The sequence below is a fragment of the Mastacembelus armatus genome, chromosome 9, assembly GCF_900324485.2.
Source record: "Mastacembelus armatus chromosome 9, fMasArm1.2, whole genome shotgun sequence".
Taxonomy (NCBI): Eukaryota; Metazoa; Chordata; class Actinopteri; order Synbranchiformes; family Mastacembelidae; genus Mastacembelus; species Mastacembelus armatus.
This window is the reverse complement of record NC_046641.1, coordinates 22,616,790-22,622,842: the sequence shown is the minus strand read 5'-3', so window position 1 is coordinate 22,622,842 and position 6,053 is coordinate 22,616,790. Positions and strand designations below refer to the sequence as shown.

The window sequence follows — 6,053 nt, the reverse complement described above, 5'->3', positions numbered from 1 at the left end:
CGCTGAAAGACCTTGTTCCTATAATTATGACGTTAAAATAACGAGATCCTGATTTCACAGTTGTCAAATATCTCATATCTTGATTTTAACAGAGCTTGGAACAGACTGGAAGAAAATGTGCAATCAGCTGTATAAACACCTGCAAAGTGATTTTTAAGAATACATTGTAAGAATATATTGTGAGTAGTAAACTCAATATGAGCATTAAAAAAAATGGGCTAAACTGTAATTTGAACCCGAAACCTCTAGCATCGTAAACAAGAATCATAACTCTAGACCAACAAGCACCAATATATCATCAGCTAAATTTTCCAAAAGCTATGATGACTGTATTGTTTGAGCTTTGTTTTCCAATTCAGAGTGGAATAATTTAAAGTTCTCTACAGATGTAAAACCCGGGCTCACATAAAAAGTCCCAAAGTCAGAAGAAAGTATTTGTGAGTTGTGTTTGTTCTGATCATTGCTAATTGACCACATTTATATTTTAAAAAATGAGTATTGAAAAAACTACGAAAACGCAACTGACATCCGGGCTCGTCCGAGATTTGAAAACAGGACCTCTTGATTCTGACATAAGTAATCAATAGATGTATCACCTTCAACCAAATTGTGTAGCACGACAAAGAGCCCAAGTTCATAACTTGTTGCACAGACCAACGAGCCTCTGACAAAAGGAGGTTTTTCACTAAAATTTTCCAATAGGTCTGTTGGTTGTTCTGTTTACGTTGCATGGGCCACTTCATAGCATGTGCTGCACTCCCAGTTCTACGAGACAACATTCACACCTGTGGCTCGTTGGTCTAGGGGTATGATTCTCGCTTAGGGTGCGAGAGGTCCCGGGTTCAAATCCCGGACGAGCCCGTTGACTCGTTATTAACACGTGTGGGCTTGAGCAGGTCTACGTGGAATTTTGGGCCACTTCATAGCATGTGCTGCACTCCCAGTTCCACGAGACAACATTCACACCTGTGGCTCGTTGGTCTAGGGGTATGATTCTCGCTTAGGGTGCGAGAGGTCCCGGGTTCAAATCCCGGATGAGCCCTTTGGCTCGTTATTAACACCTGTGGGCTTGAGCTCCTATACGTAGATTTTTGCTCAATGATTCCGACGTAAGTAATCAATAGATGTATCACCTTCAACCAAATTGTGTAGCACGACAAAGAGCCCAGGTTCATAACTTGTTCCACAGACACAAAAAACAAGGAGTTCTTGCAGTGTTGACCTCACAGAACCCTGATGGTAATAGTCTGGAGTTAATCTAAGAGTCCAAGAAGATACTTTCAGGCAGCCTAAATCCACAGAAGATCAGTTCACTTTAAAATTGTTTAGAAAGCTATTTTATAACTCACTTTGGTGGCTGTAGTTCTTTTGAGTTGGGTTTGAGTTTTTAGTTTTGAAAAAGCTATGAGCTGTTAGCAGTTCCACCAACAGTTCCAACGATTTATTTCCCCTACAAACTTCTGAGATAGTTTAAAATTCTCTAGAGATGTAAAACCTGGACTCAAACGAACAGTTAAAAAGGCTGACACATAACATACCACTTCCAATGACAAATTACCGCCTGTTACAGGTGGTGTCCAGCAAACGATGTGGGCTTCATAGACAATTGGGCCACTTTCTGGGGAAAACCCGGTCTGATAGCGAGAGATGGCATCCATCCCACTTTGAATGGTGCAGCTCTCATCTCTAGGAATTTGGCCGAGTTTATTAGCCGACCTAAAGCCTGACAATCCAGGGTGGGGACCGGGATGCAGAGACTCAGTCTAAAACGCTTCTCTGCAGTTTCCTTAGAGCCGCCGCCCCCCTCAAACCACATAGAGACTGTGTCTGCCCCTCGAACATATAAATCAAATAAATCAGAAGTTAATAGAAGAGGAGTTATTCATAAAAACTTAATAAAAATTAAGACCACTCCTCTTATTGAACAGAAAAACAGAACTGTCAAATGTGGACTATTAAATATTAGGTCCCTTTCTTCTAAATTTCTGTTAGTAAATGATTTGATAACTGATCACCAAATTGACCTACTTTATCTTACTGAAACCTGGTTACAGCAGGATGAATATGTCAGTCTGAATGAATCAACCCCCCTCAGTCATAAAAATTATCATGTTCCTCGAAGCACAGGTCGAGGTGGAGGAGTAGCTGCAATCTTCCAGTCAAACTTATTATTAAACTTTCATCCTCAGAACAGTTATAACTCATTTGAGAGCCTCACTCTTAGTCTCTCACATACAAACTGGAAAACACAAAAACCAGTTCTACTTGTCATTTTGTACCGTCCACCTGTTCCTTACTCAGAGTTTTTAACTGAATTCCCTGACTTCCTGTCTGATTTAGTGCTTAGATCAGATAAAGTCATTATAGTGGGAGATTTTAACATTCATGTAGATGTTGAAAATAACAGCCTCAGCATTGCATTTAATTCTATATTAGATTCAATTGGTTTCATTCAAAACGTTAATAAACCCACCCACTGTTTCAATCACACCCTTGATCTTGTTCTGACCTATGGCATCGAAATTGAACATCTAATAATTTTTCCCCCAAATCCTGTTTTGTCAGATCATTCTTTAATAACTTTCGAATTTAAAATGATGGATCATGCAGCGTCTGGAAGTAAATTCCACTACAGCAGATGTTTATCTGACAATACTGTTAATAAATTTAAGAAAATGATTCCATCTTTATTTGCATCTATGCCAACTATAAACATAGTGGAGGGCAGCTGCCTTAATCCTACTCCCTACCAAATTGATCATGTTGTTGATAGCGCTGTAACCTCACTGCGTGAAGCACTTGATTCTGTAGCCCCTCTGAAAAAGAAGTTAGTGATTCAGAGAAGACTAGCCCCATGGTATAATTTACATGTTCGTACCTTAAAGCAGGCATCACGAAGGCTGGAAAGGAAGTGGCGTTCCACAAACTTAGAGGAAATTTTTCTAGCCTGGAAAAACAGTCTACTAACATATAAAAAAGCTCTCCGTAAAGCCAGAACTGCATACTATTCATCACTAATAGAGGAAAATAAGAACAATCCCAGGTTTCTTTTCAGCACTGTAGCCAGGCTGACAAAAAGTCACAGCTCCGTTGAGCCCAGTGTTCCCTTAGCTCTCAGCAGTGATGAATTTATGAGTTTCTTTACAAATAAAATCACAACTATTAGAGATAAAATTCAGCAGATGCTTCCTATACCTGCAATAAATGAATCTTCTACTACAGTAGCTCTTGAATCATCTGTAGGACCTCAGTTATGTTTAGACTGCTTCTCTCCTATAGATCTCTCTGAATTTACATCAGTAGTTGCTTCATCGAAATCATCAACGTGTCTCTTGGACCCCATCCCGACTAGACTGCTTAAAGACACCCTGCCATTAATGAACTCATCTTTATTGGACTTGGTAAATTTATCTCTAGTATCAGGCTACGTACCACAGGCCTTTAAGACTGCAGTAATCAAACCTTTACTCAAAAAGCCTAGTCTTGATCCAGGAGTCTTGGCTAATTATAGACCAATATCCAACCTGCCATTTATTTCTAAAATCCTAGAAAAAGCTGTTGCTAAGCAGCTATCAGACCACTTACACAGGAATGAACTATTTGAAGATTTCCAATCAGGATTTAGAGCACATCATAGTACAGAAACAGCACTGTTGAAAGTTACCAACGATCTTCTCTTAGCCTCAGATAATGGACTTGTTTCGATACTTGTCCTCCTAGACCTTAGTGCAGCATTCGACACCATTGACCACAACATCTTATTACAGAGACTGGAGCATGTGATTGGTATCAGAGGAACAGCGTTAAAGTGGTTCCAATCCTATTTATCGGACAGATTCCAGTTTGTTCATGTCCATGATGAACCTTCCACAAGAACAAAAGTTAGTTATGGAGTTCCACAAGGTTCTGTGCTAGGACCGATTCTGTTCAACCTGTACATGCTTCCTTTAGGATATATCATTAGGAAGCACTCTATTAATTACCACTGCTATGCGGATGACACTCAGTTATATCTATCTATTAAACCTGTTAACACAAACCAGTTAACCAGACTTCAAGCCTGTCTAACTGACATAAAGGCCTGGATGACCAGTAACTTTTTACTTTTAAACTCAGAGAAAACAGAAGTCATTATATTTGGGCCTAAAAATCTCAGAAATAACTTTTCTAAAATTATAGCTACTCTAGATGGCATAGCCCTGGCCTCCAGCACTACTGTAAAAAACCTTGGAGTTATTTTTGACCAGGACATGTCCTTTAACTCACACATAAAACAAATTTCTAGAACTGCATTCTTTCACCTGCGCAACATTTCCAAAATTAGGAACATCCTGTCTCAAAATGATGCAGAAAAACTAGTCCATGCATTTGTTTCCTCAAGGCTAGATTACTGTAACTCATTACTATCTGGATGTCCTAATATCTTAATAAAAAGCCTCCAATTAATCCAGAATGCCGCAGCCAGAGTCCTGACAGGAACTAGCAAGAGAGATCATATTTCTCCTATATTGGCTTCTCTTCATTGGCTCCCTGTAAAATATAGAATAGAATTTAAAATCCTTCTTCTCACATACAAATCCCTTCATAATCAAGCTCCTTCATACCTTAAAGACCTCATAGTACCATATTATCCCAATAGACCACTTCGCTCTCAGAGTGCAGGCCTACTTGTGGTTCCCAGAGTTCTCAAAAGCAGAACGGGAGGCAGAGCCTTTAGCTATCAAGCTCCTCTCCTGTGGAACCAGCTCTCAGCCTGGGTTCAGGAGGCAGACACTCTCTGTACTTTTAAGGCTAGACTTAAAACCTTCCTCTTTGACAAAGCATATAGTTAGGGCTGGCTTCAGGCAACCCTGAGCCATCCCTTAGTTAGTTATGCTGCTATAGGCCTAGACTGCCCGAGGACCATCGGTGCACTGAGCCCCCCCCCCCCTTCTCTCCCACCTCATGTATATTCCACCATTGAATGTTACTAACCTTGTGCTCTCTCTCTCCCCTAGTTTGTGCTCTCTCCCTCTCTCTCTGTTCTCTCTGTACCTTCTGCAGGTGTCCCTGGTCCTGGAGCTGTTTATCGCTGATGTGCAGTTACTGGCCCCACCAACTTGCAGTGTCTATTTGTTGTTTATTGTTGCTGTTCTTTTCTCTCTGCTCTATCCACTCACCCCAACCGGTCGAGGCAGATGGCCGCCCAAACTGAGCCCGGTTCTGCTGGAGGTTTTTTTTTCTTCCGTTAAAGGGAGTTTTTTCCTCTCCACTGTCGCCAAGTGCTTGCTCATAAGGGAATTGTTGGGTTTTTAGTTTTAGTTTTTGTAAAGTGCCTTGAGATGATTTGTATTGTGATTTGGCGCTATACAAATAAAATTGAATTGAAAATTGAATTGAATTACAGTCATTAATAAATTCAGTACTGCGATTAAAAGATGCAAGACACTAGGACTTCTATTCCGATTTTCAGAAAGCACAGGTGGCTTGTGCTGATCATTGTCAATTAACCACACTCGCATTTTAAGACGGGAGTACTTTCAGGCAGCCTAAATCCACAGAAGATCAGTTCACTTTGAAATTGTTTAGAAAGCTATTTTATAACTCACTTTGGTGGCTGTAGTTCTTTTGAGTTGGGTTTGAGTTTTTAGTTTTGAAAAAGCTATGAGCTGTTAGCAGTTCCACCAACAGTTCCAACGATTTATTTCCCCTACAAACTTCTGAGATAGTTTAAAATTCTCTAGAGATGTAAACCCTGGACTCAAACGAAGAGTTAAAAAGGCTGACACATAACATACCACTTCCAATGACAAATTACCGCCTGTTACAGACTAATAAATTCAGTACTGCGATTAAAACATGCAAGACACTAGGACTTCTATTCCGATTTTCAGAAAGCACAGGTGGCTTGTGCTGATCATTGTCAATTAACCACACTCGCATTTTAAGACGGGAGTATTGAGAAAGTGACACTTGCAAACCGATCGCCAGGACTCGTCCGGGATTTGAACCCGGGACCTCTCGCACCCAAAGCGAGAATCATAGCCCTAGACCAACGAGCCTCTGACAAAAGG

At 40.5% G+C, this 6,053-nt stretch overlaps 3 non-coding genes across 3 annotated transcripts; 2 read left to right on the top strand and 1 right to left on the bottom strand.

Moving 5' to 3' along the window:
- Nucleotides 1–789: 789 nt before the first annotated feature.
- trnap-agg (transfer RNA proline (anticodon AGG)) lies at nucleotides 790–861 on the top strand. The gene has a single exon. It is a non-coding gene; the product is annotated as a tRNA-Pro (tRNA).
- Nucleotides 862–970: 109 nt separating this feature from the next.
- On the top strand, nucleotides 971–1,042 carry trnap-agg (transfer RNA proline (anticodon AGG)). The gene has a single exon. It is a non-coding gene; the product is annotated as a tRNA-Pro (tRNA).
- Nucleotides 1,043–5,969: 4,927 nt separating this feature from the next.
- Nucleotides 5,970–6,041, bottom strand: trnap-ugg (transfer RNA proline (anticodon UGG)). The gene has a single exon. It is a non-coding gene; the product is annotated as a tRNA-Pro (tRNA).
- Nucleotides 6,042–6,053: the final 12 nt, after the last annotated feature.